This window comes from Sapajus apella, unplaced genomic scaffold, assembly GCF_009761245.1.
Source record: "Sapajus apella isolate SASKATOON/1434 unplaced genomic scaffold, GSC_monkey_1.0 scaffold182, whole genome shotgun sequence".
In the NCBI taxonomy this organism is placed as follows: domain Eukaryota; kingdom Metazoa; phylum Chordata; class Mammalia; order Primates; family Cebidae; genus Sapajus; species Sapajus apella.
In genome coordinates this window covers 1,234,590-1,251,185 of record NW_022437122.1, presented here as the reverse complement: position 1 = coordinate 1,251,185, position 16,596 = coordinate 1,234,590, and the positions used below count along the sequence as shown (strand labels likewise).

Below are 16,596 nucleotides of genomic sequence, written 5' to 3'. Positions count from 1 at the left end.
CAGTGGTGCAATCTCAGCTCACTGCAACCTCCACCTCCAGGTTCAAGCAATTCTCATGCCTCAGCCTTCTGAGTAGCTGGGATTTCAGGTACCTGCCACCACGCCCAGCTAATTTTTGTATTTTTAGTAGAGATGGGGTTTCACCATGTTGGCCAGGCTGGAACTCCTGACCTCAAGTGATCCACCCACCTTGACCTTCCAAAGTGCTGGGATTACAGGCATGAGCCACTGTGCTTGGCTGCCTTCTGTCTTGCTAGGAGCACCCTGGCTGCTCTTAACTCTTGAGACAAGTCCATGATGGATGAGACCATCATACAAAGGTCATCCCCCAGGCCAGATACTATCCCAGTCACCCCACCATTTAGGCAGGTTTGGCTACATGGACTAGTTCTCACCAATGAGATGTCGGGGAAATTTAGCTAGAAGGTTTGCTAGGAAATCCTTCCCTCTATAATAAAAAAGAAAAACTGCCCACCTTTTTTTTTTTTTTTTCCTGCTGCCTCTCCTTTCTACCTTGACTGCAGTTGTGTGACGACATGATCATGGCACTACAGCAGCTGTCTTGTGATCAAGAAGTAAATCTCTGAAGGTCAGCAGCGATGGTGATCCAGACCACTGCCCTTGACATCAGCAAGCTGCTGAAAGAACCTGGAACCGCCTCACTGGAGACTTCTGGTAAGATAAATGTCTTTGTTACTTAAGCCATTATTAGTTGGGTGTTCTAATGCTCATTCCTGGCTTGTGCACAAGCCTTCCTGGAAGACTTGGCATTTGAGCTGTGGCTTTAAGGATTGGTCATGCTTGGACATGCAAGTATGAAGGAGAGGACTGGGGAGAGGTGGATTCCAGAAAAGGAACTGTTTGGAGCCAAGGCAAGGAGCTGGAACATGTGAAGATAGTGAGTAGTCTGGTTTAACAAGAGCATTCACAGTTTATCGGGCACTGAAATGCAGTGTGTGTTTGATGGTTTGCAGGAGATGGGAAGCTGTGGGGCTGGGTTGGGGGCTGCCTGCAGGCAGTACCTACAAAAACAGGCAGACAGAGGCCAAAGATGGCCCTTGCCTTTAAGACTCAGGCACCAATGACAGTGAAGACCAGTCCCTTTTATAGAAACCCAGATCCCAGGAGCAGGGCTCAGGTTCAGATCTACATGGTGGCAGACCCTCTTTCACCCACTATCCACTGGCTGTGCTGTGTTTCCCAGCCTCCCTCGGGCTGTATGGTCCTTTAGGTCCTAAGACACACAGCAGCAGGTGAACAGTTAAGCTCCAGCCTCCTCTGTTCCCTGCATAGCAACCCCAGGCCTTGGGTTCTGGACCCAGGGAGAGCCACCTAGCCCACCCTGTGGGAGCTCAAACAAGAAGCAGGCTACTGTTGGTTAAGCCTCTGAGATTTAGGAATTGATCTGTTATCCTAGCACAGCCTAGCTTGGAGCTTCTCAGACTATCTATGGTAAAGGGCTAGTTCTCATTCAAAAAAACAAAAATTTTTTTTTTTGAGACAAAGTTTTGCTGTCATCACCCAGGCTGGAGTGCAATGGCATGCTCTTGGTTCACTGCAACCTATGCCTCCTGGGTTCAAGTGATTTTCCTGTCTCAGCCTCCCTAGTAGCTGGGATTACAGGCACCCGCCACCACACCCGACTAATTTTTGTATTTTTAGTAGAGACAGGATTTCGCCATGTTGGCCAGGCTGGTCTCGAACTCCTGGCCTCAAGTGATCAATCCACCTCAGCCTCCCAAAGTTCTGGGATTACAGGTGCGAGCCATGGTGCCCAGCCTCTTTTTAAAAATTTCTAATATAACACAGATCAACGCTTTTATAAAGTAAAAGTAACTTACTGGAAAATACTTTTAAAAGACATCCACGACATAAACCCAACTTTAATTATTCTATTCAACAGGCACTGTCAGATTAGCATAGAGTTTCTAAATCCTTACTCTTACTTTCTGCACCCCACTTTCCAAGTGGGGACCACCCTTGGAGCTGTACTGGCCAGGCCTGTCCCATCCCACCCCTGTCAGGCCCCTGTGCATGGAGCACAGGCCAAGGGGCAACGGGAGTGGGATTCAGCCTGGGCTCTGCTTGGCTTCATCAGCCCCAGTGGGCACTTCTTGCTCATCTGCCCCAAAGTGAGGTCTGAAGGGTATGTGGGACTGTCTGCAGGCAACTGGAGATTGTGATTGAAGATCTAGAGATAATTTAGCGGTCATTTATTGAACTGTTATTGGATGCGGGCATTGCATTCAGTATTTTGCAAAATCATCCCATTTAATCAGTAAGCCTCAGTGCAAAGCAGGCAATATTGGGCACTACCTTTTATTTTCATTTTAAAAAAATGTGGTAGGCTGGGCACAGTGGCTCATGCCTGTAATCCCAGCACTTTGGGAGGCTGACATGGGCAGATCATGAGATCAGGAGTTTGAGACCAAACTCTTGGTCAACATGGTGAAACCACATCTCTACTAAAAATACAAAAATTAGGTGGGCATGGTGGCACATGCCTGCAATCCCAGCTACTGCAGAGCCTGAGGCAGGAGAATTGCTTAAACCCGGGAGGAGGAGGTTGCAGTGAGCCAAGATGGCAACACTGCACTCCAGCCTGGGCGACAGAGTAAGACTCCATCTCGAAAAAACAAACAAAACAAACAAAAATTTGTGGTAAAATATGCATACATAAAATTTACCATCCTAACCATTTTTAAGCATCCAGATCAGTGGCATTAAATGCATTCACGTGATTGTACAAACACCACCATTCATCTCCAGAACGTTTTTATTGGTGCAGTCCAAACTGAAACCCTGTCCCCATTAAACAACAACTCCCCAGTCCCCCTCCTCATAGCTCCTGACAGCCACCATTCTTGGCACCGCCTTTTACAGATGGAAAAGAAACAGAGAGGGAACAGGAGGTGGCAAGACAGCCAGCCCTCATCCTGGTGGTCCTGGGACAGGACAACCTCCAGGGCCCTGTGCTTGGCTCTGGGTGGTGAATGCCAGCTCCCAGGCCACAGTGGCCGGGTAGGATGGGCACAGTGGAGTGACCCCCTCCCCAGGAGGCAGTGAGGGGTGTGGGCAGCACTGACACTCGGGCCAGGAGGAAAAATATGACCCAGAAAAGGGCTCGGACAGCCAGAGGGTCCAAGGGAGGAGAGCAGGTAAGTAAGTCTATGCTGCTTCTGAGGTCAGAGGGGGCAGAGGACTTGGAATTTCAGACATCATGGGTGACTAGTTCCAGAGAGGCCAGATGCCAGGGACGAGGGCAAAGGTGGTGGGAGCACAAACCAGGGAGGGGACACACAGGCTGGGGGGCACTTGGGTGGAACAGAGAGGGAGAGGTCTGCCCCGTACCCCCAGGCCCCTCTCCAGAGGTCACCCCACTTAAACGGGGTGACCTCCTTTCCTGCCTCTGTGGAACCTGCCCCATCCCACCTAGTTTGGGATGCTGATGTGGTTTTGCCTCGTTGCAATGCTCTCCACACTCTCACTCCCTGTAGCAGATTCTTCCTCCTCTGCTCCCCTTGGACACCAGCGGGCTCTGCTGGTCTGGGGAAATCTTCGTCATGAGCCACCCCTGCCTCCCAGGAGCCTGCAGTCAGCTGGGGCTGCATACTCACTGCAGGAAGTGAGTGTTCTCTGAGGAGAAGAATTTGCCAGTTCCCCAAAGACTAAGAGATCACTGGCCTGGGGCCTGGGGAACTGCATGGGCCAGGAGGAAGGGTGGAAACACAGCAGGAGTGGGGTCTCAGAGGTGAGGGGGGTGTACTGTGTGGGATGTTGGGACACTGGCCCTCATTGTGGGCACCAAGCTGGACTCTAGTTGGGGCCCATTTTGGTACCTGTCAGACAAAGCCAGGGAAACCATGGGACTTGGAAGCAGGGAAAGAATGTGGAGGATGCATCTGTAGACAGGCTGTGAGGGGTGTGGAGGGAAGTAGCAAGAGACCCAGAGACTGACCTGGGGGTGAAGACAGGGAGCTGGAGCTGAAAGACATTTGCCCAAGAATCAGTAGACGAATTGAATGGCTACGGGTGTGGGCCAGCTGACTTCATACAAAGAGAAAGATAAAAGTGATTTCCTTGGGGTGGAGAGAGGATGCCACATTAGAAGATAGCTCTCTGAACTCCCGGAACCTGATTACCAGGATGTCTGTGGTTGAAAACCTCAGACAGAGCCATCCACTGCAGATTGTGGAATGGGAACAGGCTTAATGCCAAGGTTTTGTTCTCACCCACCCCCAGCCCACCTGGAGAGGGGCCCTCTGCATGCTTTGGAAAGGCTGGCCTCTAGGCACCTTTCTATCCTTTAAAGAAAGAATACCCAGGAGTTCCAAAGTTGCTGGTGGTCCCTATCCAGAGGCTCCAGTCTCAACAGCCCAGGCCCTGGGATGTGGAGCAGAGGACGCGGCCCAAACTGTAGAGCTTCAGATGGTCTCAGGACCGTGGCACATTCTTGGAGGCCTGGCATGACTGAGATCAGGTATTTTGACCATCTGGGGAGAGACAAGGACTTGAAGTCTACACTGAGTTGGTTTAATGAAAGTGAAGAAATGTGTTACTTCTTGCTCACCTGTTTGTGGATTGTTTTAAAAAGTGTTGGGGCTCTTTGAAATTTGCCACCAGAATGGCCCACCAACTTTATTTCTACCCCAACCCTCTCCCTACAGTCCACGGACAAAGAATGACTTGGCTTTTCTGAGCAAAAGGCCAGAAGTGATAGTACCTATTGTTTTTTCGTCCAGAATTCACGTCCCTCTATTTTCTGCATACAAATTCACAAGGCATGTTCCCTTCTCTGTGAAGCCTTATCCGCCTTCTCAAAGGGCTTTTGGCCTCACATGACCTGGTGTGTTCCTGGTAAGAAGCCATCTGGCCTGGGGCTGCAGTCTGTTCCCAGAGCCCACCTCCCTTCTCAACTGAACAGCTGAGGAGCAGACGCCACCTCTGGTCCTGTGTCCCTAAGCCCAGGAAGGACTCAGAAGATGCTCCTTAGTGAAGTGCTGAATGAATGGCACCAGCAGGGAAGAACTTAGCTGGCTCCATATTTAATTCAAATCTTGAGTCCATGGCTCTGATACAGTCCATTCTAAGGTACCGTTTCCCATCTGCCTGAAGGATTATTTTATATGCGGGGTTTCTTCATGACTCAGTCTCTGGGCAGCGGCCAGCAGGCGCTCCTGGTCAGAATTGCTGTGGAGGAGGACTTCTGAGCGCCATTCTGACCTCCTGCTCTGCCCTGCGGAAGTCAGACAGGCTGAAATCTTTCCTAAGATCTTTAATTAAATCAAGATTTTTTGGGTTTTGTTTTGGTCTTCAAATTAGCTTGCCGACACCGATTGTCAAAACTTTAAACTGTTGACCAAAAATAATAATGTAGCTATAATAGCTAAATCTCATCTGTGACTTTTAAATATAGAAAGCAGGAAGACAAACATCTGGTAATAAAGGTTATGTTCTAATGGGCAGTGGCCAAAAAAAAAAAAAACCAAAAAAGCATTAGTCAGAGTCTAGAAAAACAGTGTTACTTTTACCAAGTAATATTTAGAGACAGAACTGAGGAGGAAATGTAAGACATCTGTTAAAAAGCAGATTTTTCCAAACACAATCCTTTAGAAATTCTTAGGAAAAATGTTTTAAATAAAATTAATTTTAGTTCATTTAAAGATATGTTAGATTGTAAAAACAAAGCTCCTACTGTAAAAATATTACAACTTAGAGGTTTGCTGAAGATTCAGAATCAACAAACATCAGAGCTCAGTTGTGAGCTAGAGAACTTTTTCCTAACTTTAAAAAATAACATAGTTAATATATCGGTACATTTGTGCCATAAAAATTCAAATGATAGTTAAAGCTCAAGTTCCCCTTGTATATAACAACCCTTTCCACCGCCCTCCCCAGAGAAAACCACCATCATTATTTACGATAGGTAGTCAGGCAGACAAGAGCAAGGCAGGAGGGGGCCCCCAGGGGTAAGGGGAATGTCAGGCAACCATCAGGTGATGGTCAGGTGGTTATTATTATTTTTGGGGGGACAGAGTCTCACTCTGTTGCCCAGCTGGAGTGCAGTGGCACAATCTCAGCTCACTGACCTCCACCTCCTGGGTTCAAGCGATTCTCCTGCCTCAGCCCCCTGGGTAGCTGGGACTACAGGTGCGTGCCACTTCGCCTGGTTATTTTATTTTTAGTTGAGACGGGGTTTCGCCATGTTGGCCAGGCTGGTCTCAAACTCCTGGTCTCAAGAGATCCACCTGCCTCAGCCTCACAAAGTGCTGGGATTACAGGCATAAGCCACCTTGCCTAGCCAAGATAATTAAATTAAAAAATACATATTTTCTCTTACTTCCTTCTTTTTCTTTCCTCCTCTGCTTCCTGCTTCCTACTTTCCCCTTCAGAAATGCAAATATAACCTTCACATCACCTCACCAGACACTCTCTACAGGGCACGTTCATCTGACTATGTGCTCCAAGACAGATCTCTCCTCCAGAGTTGACAGTTGATTTGCAGACCAAAGTATGCCCCATGGAACTCTCACCTACAGTGGGTTGCCTCAGAACCTGGACCCATGCGGAGATCATGTCAAAAGCATGATGGTGTGACCACCTTTACAACTTATTTCTGGCCAGGAAAGCGCCAACTCAACTGTTGGATAGATAAGGCACCAAGCTAGCAGTGGGACCCCCTGCCCATGCACACTTTAACCACTACCTTATAAAAGTTTTCTGCTGCAAAAGTGAAACAGCACATTTAAAGTCACGGCACCTTGTGCCTCTTCCCATAAGGTAACTTCAGAATAAATTCACTTTTTTTTGTACTAGATCTCATTCTTGTTAGCTGGACACTGTATGTGGCAAGCAACTAACTTGCTTTTTGGTTATGGTCATGCCTCCTTCCTCTCCTTTTCCCATTTTCAGGCAACCACAGATTAGCTATCTGTCACGACAGATTACTCTGCATTTTCTAGAGTTTTATACAAATGAAATCACACAGTATATACTTCTTTTTTGTCAAGAGTCTTTCGCTCAGCCATAATTAGGTCGAAAATTCATTCCTGTTGTATGTATCAATAATTTGTTCTTTTAAAATTGCTGAATAGTATTTCACCTATTTTTACAACCACAATTAGTTTATCTGTTCACGTGTTCATGGATGTTTGTGTTATTTCCATTTTGGCTATTCCACATAAAGCTGCTGTAAACACTCATGTACAAGTCTTTGTAGGGACATATGCATTTTTTTTTCTTTTGGTTAAATGCGTAGGAGTGGAATTGTTACCAGAAGGGGGTCCTAATCCGGACCCCAAGAGAGGATTCTGAGATATTTGAGCAAGAAAGAATTCAAGGTGAGTCCATAGAGTAAAGTGAAAGCAAGTTTATTAAGAAAGTAAATGAATGAAAGAATGGCTACTCCATAGACAGAGTGGTACACTGGACTTGTACCATTCCTCCGGGACTGCAGGTTCTTAGCAGCCAGGGATTCATACTGGGCGCGGATCTCCCTCAGCGCGGAGCTCAGGTGTGGTTTAGCCACAGCCACGTCCACCTCGGCCGCAGCCTGTGACGACACCTGCAGCGTGGCCAGCAGCTCGGCTATCTCCTCGTCGTGCACCTGGCGCACGAAGGCCAGCTCGTCCAGCAGCGACTGCACTTTCTTCTGCAGGTCCAGGCGGGCCAGCGTGGCGCCGTGCACATCGCGCTGCTGCGCCTTCGGGGCGCGCTCGGCACCTTTGCGTCCGCGGCTCTCCCTCTCCTCGCAGCGCGCCCTCAGCTGCGGCACCTCCTCCGCCAGCCTGTGGCGCTCCAGCCGGGCCTGAACGCGCGCCGAGCTCGCCTCCTCCAGCTGCGCGCGCAGGTTGCGCAGCTCGCGCTGGAAGAGCTCGCCGACGCGCGACGGCCAGGCGTGGCGCTGCCTCCGCGCGGCCAGCTCGGCCTCCGCCGCGAGGTTCTGCGTCTCCAGCTGCTGCACCTTCTCGATGAACACCGCGAAGCGGTCATTGAGTCCCTGCAGCCTCCTGGCTCAGGTCCAGCACGTCGGACGCCGGCGGCCGGCGATAGGCCAGGCTGAGGCCGAGTAACGAGGCCGGGGAGCAGGCGGTCTAGGAGGACACATTGCAGCGGGACAGCGACTGCGAGCGGAAACCACCGGCCCTGGAGAGGCGCGCGGACAGGCGGGAGCCATCCCCGAACACTTTGCGGTAGGAGGAGGAGGAGCACAGGTAGTGCTCCAAGCCGGGCGTGCGGCCTTGCCTGGAGATACAGAAGAAAGGAGAGGTGCGGCAGGCAGGGCCAGAAGCAAACTTTTAAACTGGCTGAACCCTTGAAAGATGACAGAGGCAGATGTCCTAGTTCTCCTCCAGGGATAACTGTGGGGATATTACTGCCCTTTTGTGTCAACTAAACATACATCTATGTTCACAGTAGATGCATTAGCTGAGGAGCAGGCGTCTTCTGGGCACCAGCGCCAGCTAAGAACCAGCTTGCTTTGTAGAGTTACCTCTGGCTGGCAAATGGTGTGTCCATAGATGAACCATAAAGCACTTTGGTCAATTTTCTGTTAGTGGACCTTTCAGTTCATTGTAAACTTTTGTTGTTATAAAAATGCTGTGTACTTAGCCTAATCATTTTCTCAGGATAAATACCTAAAACAAGAATTGCTTAGTGAAAGCGTTTTCCCATTTTTAAGTTTACAGAGCTCCTCAGACTTTAATGTGCATATGATACACTTGGAGATGTTGTTAAAATGCTAAAATGCAGGTGGGATTTAATGGATATAAGGTGGGCCTGAAATTGTTTCTTGCAAGCTTCCAGGTGATGCCAGGTGTACCCTTAGACCATATTTTGAGTTGCAAGTTTCTAATATGCTGTGTCAAGTTGCCTTCTGTAAAGTAGATAGGTTTTAATTGTATCTTATGTTTACAAAGTGTTTTCAGTTGTAAAAATACTTACACATATGTTAATTCATTTACCAGTTCAGGACCGTAGGTCTTACCACCCATTCATCTTTTATGCATGTGGAAATAAGCTTGGCTTAGCTACCAGAGAATTTAAGAATAAACAAGATGTCAATGAACTTCTTAAAGTCATGTCACATGAAGGGCCACTGAAGAAACTTCTGTTGTTCAGCCTAGAGGATATATCGAAAACCCCATGATAATTGCCTTCAAGAAGGTTGCTACATGGAAGAGGTCATACAAGCCTATTTTGGGTAGAAACAAAAGTCTCTCTAGGACTACATATGTCAATGGTAAGGAAAAACTGAGTTTGTCTCAATGTGAGGAGGAACTTTCTAGCCAACCAAGCTGTATACAGGGTGACTTAGAATGCCTAATCTGAGAATACAGCCTAATAGTTCTCAGCCTCATTTTACCCAGCTCCTATTAAAAATGGAGTTGGCTCTAGTTCAAATGCCTCTGACAGAATGGTTGGACCATATAAGGTATTTCCAAACCATTTCCCAAAAGGATTGGGTCATTTTATATTCCCACTGGTAGTGGATGAGAGTTTCCATTTCCTTATATCCTCATCAACACTTGGTATGGTTGGTCTTTTTAACCATTCTAAAGTGTGTATTTCTCTAAAAGCTAATGATGTTTTAATTTGCATTTCTCTAATGACTAATAGTGCACATTTTCATGTGTTTACTTATCAACCGTATATCTTTGTTGGTCTATTCAAATATTTTGCACTTTTAAAAATATGGGCTGCTCTTTTTTTCTTACTTTTGAATTATGAGAGGTTTCATATAGTCTAGATGCAAGTCCTTTAGCAGATATATGCTTTGCAAAGATTCTTTCCTAGTCTGTGGATTGTCTTCTCATTTGTCTCATAGAGCAGTTCAGATGTATATATATATATATATATATATATATATATATATTTTCATTCGCTCTCAGTGTGTTTTGAGGAACAAATTTTAAATTTTGATGTAGTTCAGTTTACCAACCTGTTCTTATGGATTGTATTTTTGGTGTTGTATCTCACAATTCTTGAGCTAACCCAAGGTCACACATGTTTCTGTAATGTCTTCTTCTAAAAATTTTATAGTTTTAGATTTTACATTTAGGTTTATAATCCTTTTTAATTTTTTTATATGGTGAAAGATATACATCCAAGTTCATATATATACATATATATGTCCAATTGTCCCAGCATCATTTGTTGAAAGACTATCTTCTCAGCCAGGTGAGGTGGCTCATGCCTGTAATTCCAGCACTTTGGGAGACCAGGGTAGGAGGATTACTTGAGGATAGGAGTTTAAGCCCAGCCCAGTCAACACAGTAAGACCCTCATCTCTACCAAAAAAAAAAAAAAAGACTATCCTTTCTCTACTCCATTGTCTTTGTACCTTTGTCAAAAATCATGTGTTCATATATGCATGGGTCTTTTTCTAGAATCTTTATTCTGTCCCATTAATCTATTTATTTATCTATATACCAAAATAACACAGTATTGATTACTGTAGTTATATAATGGTTCTTGAACTCAGGTAGTGTTAGCCCTCCAATGTTCTTTTTCAAAGTTGTGTTGGTCGTTCTAGATCCTTTGCCTTTCCACGTGAACTTTAGAATCAGCTTGTCAATTTCCACAAGAAAAGCAAGCTTGGATTTTGATTAGCATTGCAATGAATATGTAGATCAATTATGGGGGGAAGTTGACATTCTGACAATCTAGAATCCTCTGACTCTGGACAAAGTGTATATCTCCATTTATTTAGGTCAGTTTAATTTCTCAGCAGGATTTTGTAGTTTTCAGTGGATGGGTGTAGAGAGTTGAATCATAGCCCCTGCCCCAAAGATATGCCCATGTCCTAATATCCAGGGTCTGAGAATGTGACCTTATTTGGAAAAAAAAAAAAAAACTGCAGATATAATTAAACGTCTCAAGATAAAGAGATCACCCAGAATTTTATCCAGATGGGCTCTGAATCCAAAAACAAGTTTTTGTAAGAGAGATACAGAGAAAGAGAGAGGGAGAAAAAGGTGATGTGAAGATGGAGGCAGAGACTGGAATGATGGGGCTACAAGCCAGGAACTACCAAGGAACATCTGAAGCCAACAGCAGCAGAAAGAGGCAAAGAACAGACTGTTACTTAGAAATTTTGCAAGTACTTCAGCCCTACCAATGCCTTGTCAGACAGACTTCTGGACTCCAGCACTGTGAGAGAATAAACTGTTGTGTTAAGCCACCAACTTGGTGGTAATTTGTTATGACCGCCCTAGGAAATGAATACAACAGGTCTTTCACATTTTCTGGCAGATTTATCCCTGGTGTATCAAAAAGATGCTATGGTAAAGGACATTGTTTTTCCAATTTCAGTTTTGGATTGTTTGTTGCCAATTTATAGAAACACAACTGATTTTTGTATGTTGACCTTGTATCCCTCTGCTTTGCTAAGCTCACTCATTCGATCTGGTAGCTTTGCTTTTCTAGATCCCATCAGATTTTCTACATAGACAATCACGTCTGAGAATAAAAATGGTTTTACTTTCTATTCTCCATGTCTTTTATTTCTTTTATTGCCTGATTGTGTTAGCAGTGGCAAATCTGTACAGGTCTGCAGCAACCTCAGTTCTTGCTTCCTCAGAAGAAAGAATGTGAGTGAGAGGCATAAAGCAGAATGACAGACGGAGGTAAGTTTTGGAGAAGGAGAGAAAGTTTACTAAAAAGCTTTAGAGCAGGAATGAAAAGAAGTAAAGTACATTTGGAAGAGGACCAGGCTGGCGACTTGAGAGATTCAAGTGTGGTTTCACCTTTGACTTAGGGTTTTAAACATTGACATACTTCTGGGGTTGTGCATGACTTCTTCCCTGATTCTTCCCTTGGGGTCAGCTGTCCGAATGTACAGTGGCCTGCTAGCGCTTGGGAGAGGCCGCATGCGCAGTGTGTTTACTGGAGTCGTATGCACGCTCACTCTGGGTGTTTTTCCTCTAGCATTCCTAGAGGAAGGTCATATACCAGTTAAACTCCACCATTTTGCCTCTTAGTGCACATGTTTGAGCCCATCCATCCAACTCTTGAGATCTTATTGGGAAGCTGCTGATCACCAGTTTTAGGTGTTTCTATCTATTAGGAAACTGCCTTTCCCTGGTGCTGGCTGCAACCAATAATTATTTCAGAGAGACAGTTTAATAACTGCCTGGCCATCACCTGATGTTTGCCTGACATTCCTGACGGGGGTGCCTTACCTTCCCTGCTCACACCTGACTACCCACTGTAACAATGGCACTAGTGAGAACCTCCAGTGCAAGGCTGAACAGGAGTGGCAAGGACATGTATTTTGGAATTGCTCCTGATCCTGTGGGATCCGTGTTCAGACTTTCATCATTACTAGGTATGATGGTGCCTATAGGTTTTCTGTAGCTGCCCTTTATCAGGTTGAGAAAGTTCGTATTATCAACTTGCTGAGAATTTTTATGAAAAATCTTGTTTGATTTCATCAAATGCTTTTTCTGTCTTAAGATTACCACATTTTTCTTTTCTCAGTTAACATGGTAATTTCTTCATGAGTGAAGTGACTGGTACTCATCTGAATACTCCAGGGTGTCTCTCTGCAGACCCTCGGGGGTTTCTGCCTCTGTGCCTTTCTCCTCTCTGGATTCTGCTTCATCAACTCAAGCTGCCTTGGTCTCCCAAGCCCTCAGCTCCATCTTTTCAAGTCCAGGAATCTTCTAGGTTCTGCCTCTGTTCTCTCTTTGCTGCAGTCTGGAAGCTCTCTCAGGGTGGTAAGCTGTGGCAATTGTGCAGTTCAAAATGTTTTTTCTCATCTCTCAGGGATCACTGTCTTTCATTGCCTGAGGTCCAGTGTCTTAAATGCTATTGTTTTTGTCGTTGTGTGTGTTTGCTTATTTTAGGAAGGAGGTAAATCCAGTTCCTGTTACTCCAACTTGGCTGGAAGGGGAGGTCATATATAGTTTGTGTAAGTTTCTTCAAAATGATGTTATACGTATTGCTTTTTTCTAGCTTTCTATTATGGAAAATTTCAAATGTATTCAAACATAGAGGAAATAGAATAATGAATCCCAATGTATTCATCACCCAGTTTTAACAATGATATTGATGGCCAGCTTTGTTTCATCTATGATTCAGTTCACTTCTCTGCGTATGCCCTGATCTTATGAGGATACTTTCCCCCTACCAATTTTGAAACAAATTGTACACATTGCACAATTTTACTTGCAGATAACTCAGTTTTTATCTCTAAAATATATGACTTTTAAAAACAAATGATAGGCCGGGTGTGGTGGCTCATGCCTGTAATTCCAGCACTTTGGGAGGCTGAGGCGGGTGGATCACGTGACATCAAGAGTTTGACACCAGCCTGGCCAACATGGTGAAACCCTGTCCCAACTAAAAATATAAAAATTAGCTGGGTATGGTGACATATGCCTGTAATCCTGGCTACTCGGGAGGCTGAGGCAGGAGAATTGCTTGAACCTGGGAAGCAGAGGTTGAAGTGAGCCAAGATTGTGCCACTGCACTCTAGCACAGAGTGAGACTTCATCTCAAAAACAAACAAACAAAAGCAAATGATAATCATTCTTTAATATAATAAAATATCTAGCTGTATTCATTGCTATTTTACAACAGTTATTCATATCAGGATCCTAACCAGGTCTACACGTTTTATTTGGTGGATAGGTCGTTTTCAACATATTGATTCGTCCCCAGTTTCTCCCTTGTAATTTATTTATTGAAGAATGCAGGTCATTTGTCCTGTATAGCTTCTTAGAGAATGGTTATTCTGGTTGCATCTCCATGTTGTCCTCAATGTGATTACTGTCTGTAAAATTTGTAGTTAGATGTGATTCAGGTTCCAGTTTTGGGTAAATATTTCAGAGGCTGTCATGTATAGTACCATCAGCAGTTTATAATGTATTATTGTATCTCTTTCGTAGTGTTCTAGTAGCATCCTGTGCACACCCCCACCACAGTACAGTCTCAAACCTCATATTTGTCAGCTCAGGCTGCCGTAGCAAAATCCCACAGACTGAGTGGCTTAAACAACAGAAATTTTATTCTCACAGTTCTAGAGGTTAAAAGTCCCAGAGTAAGATCTGGCAGGGTTGATTCCTGGGGAGGGCTGTCTTCTTGCCTCATAAATGTCCACCTTCTTGTTGTGTCCTCACATGGTGGAGAAAGACCTCTGGTATCTTTCTCTTCTTATGAAGGCACCAGCCCTATCAGATTACAAGCCCACCCCCACTTTACAAGCTCATTTAACCATAATCACTTCTTCACAGGCCCCCATCTCCAAATATAGTCACATGGAGTTTCGGGCTTCAACACATATGTATTTTGTGTGGACCCAAACATTCAGTCTAATATATACCTTAAAACTTTCTTAAAAACAAACTTTTAAAAATAATATTTGCAGGTTAAGAAAAGTTGCAAAGATTCTACAGAGAATCACTGTATACTCCTGACCCAGTTTCCCCATTGTTAATGCTCTACATCACCATGGTACGTTTATCACAGCCAAGAAAACAAAATCGGCACATTGTTATTAACTACACGTGATGCTTTATTTAGATTTCATCGATTTTTCCTCAATTTTTTTTTTTTGTTCCAGGATCCAATCCAAGATGCCACATTACATTTACTCATTCTGTTTCCTTAGCCTTCTCTGGTCTATGACAGTTTCTCAGACTTCCCTTGTCCTTGATCACCTTGGTAATTTTGAGAAGTATTTTCCAGACTTTTTGCAGAATGTCTTTCAATTTGGGGTTGGCTGATGTCTTTCTCACAGTTAGTTGGGATTATGGGCTTGGAAAAGAAGGCTGCAGAGGTAAAGTGTCATTCTCATCATAATATATTATGGATACATGCTATCGACATGACATTGCTGATGAGGTTAACTTTGATCACATGGCTGAGGTAGGGTTTGTCAGGTTTTTTTTTCACTGTAAACTTATTCTCTGTCCCCACAACCCCACTTCCATACTCTACTTTTTGGAAGCAAGTTACTAAGTGCATCCCCCATTTGGGGGAGCAGAGAAGGAATTAACTACATAAATTAATCCTGAATTCTTCTGTACAGGCAACTTATTTAATCTCCCCCATTTATTTCATGTTGAAACATTTATTTATATCTATATGGACCCATGGATATTTATGTTACACCTTTTGTATGGCTCATGTACCATACGAAAACATGTAGTGAGCTAGAAGGGCCTGCAAGCCATAGTTTTCTGATCCCTAGTTTAGAAGACTCCTCAGGAAAAACTATTTTGAACAGTATTCTCTGAGTTATTCTATTGTATGAGTCCATTCTCACACTGCTATAAAGAACTACCTGAGAGTAGTAATTTATTTTTTAAAAAAAGAGGTTTAATTGACTGACAGTTCTGCCGGCTCTACACGAAGCATGCCTGGGAGGCCTCAGGAAACTTACAGTCATGGGCGAAGGCAAAGGGGAAGACAGCATATCTTCACATGTTGGAAAAGACGGGGAAGGTGCTACACAGTTACAAACAACCAGATCTTGTGAGAACTTACTATAATGAACATAACAAGTGGGAAGTCCACCCCCATGATTCAGTCACCTCCCATCAGGCCCCTCCTCCAACACATGGGGATTACAATTTGACATGAGATTTGGGTGGGGACACAGCCAAACTATGTCATCTGTGTTCTTGTAAGTTTGTGGTCTTTACATATATAAAGGTTGCATTGGCTGAATAGAAAATCCGTTTTCCATTTCTGTAAAGAAAGACTGTTGGAATTTTTATAGAAATAGAATTTATTCTGTAGATTACTTTGGATAATATTTACATCTTAACAAGATGCTTATATCAGTCTGTTCTCACATTGCTATAAATAAATACCCGAGACTGGGTAATTTATAAGAAAAGAGGTTTAAGTGGCTCACAGTTCCACGGGCTGTACAGAAGTCATGTGAGCATTTGCTTGTGAGACCTTGGAGAGCTTTTACTTATGGCAGAAGACAAATCCAGAGCTGGAGGAAGAGAAAGAAAGGGGAGGTACTATACACTTTTAAACAACCAGATCTTGTGAGAACTCAACTCAGTAGAGAGTACCAAGGCTGGGATGGTGCTAAACTATTCAGAAGAATTCTGCCCCTCACAATTCAATCACCTCCCACTGGTCCCCACTTTCAACATTGGGGCTTACAATTCGAGATGAGATTTGGGTGAGGACAGTGTCCAAACTATATCAGTTCATCTCTGTCCCCTCCAAATCCCATGTCCTACTCGCATTGGAAAATACAATCATGCCTTCCCAGCAGTCCCCCAGAATCTAAACTTATTCCAGCACCAACTCAAAAGTCAAAATCCGAAATCTCATTTGAGACAAGGCTAGTCCCTTCCACCTATAAGCCTGTAAAATAAAGACCAAGAAGACCAAGTGAGTTACTTCCAAGAAACAATGGGGGTACAGGCATTTGGTAAATACTCCTGTTCCCAAGGGAGAAATTGGCCAAAAGAAAGGGTTTCCAGGCCATGTGCAAGTCTGAAACCCAGCAGGGCAATCATTAAATCTTAAAGCTCCAAAATAATCTCCTTTGACTCCATGTTTCCAATCCAGGGCACACTGGTATAACGGTGGGCTCCCAATTCCTTGGGAAGCTCCACCCCTGTG

The 16,596-nt window shown here is 44.5% G+C and overlaps 1 pseudogene; it reads right to left on the bottom strand.

Moving 5' to 3' along the window:
* Positions 1-5,313: 5,313 nt before the first annotated feature.
* LOC116543152 overlaps positions 5,314-16,596 on the bottom strand; it is a 27,726-nt pseudogene continuing 16,443 nt past the window's right edge.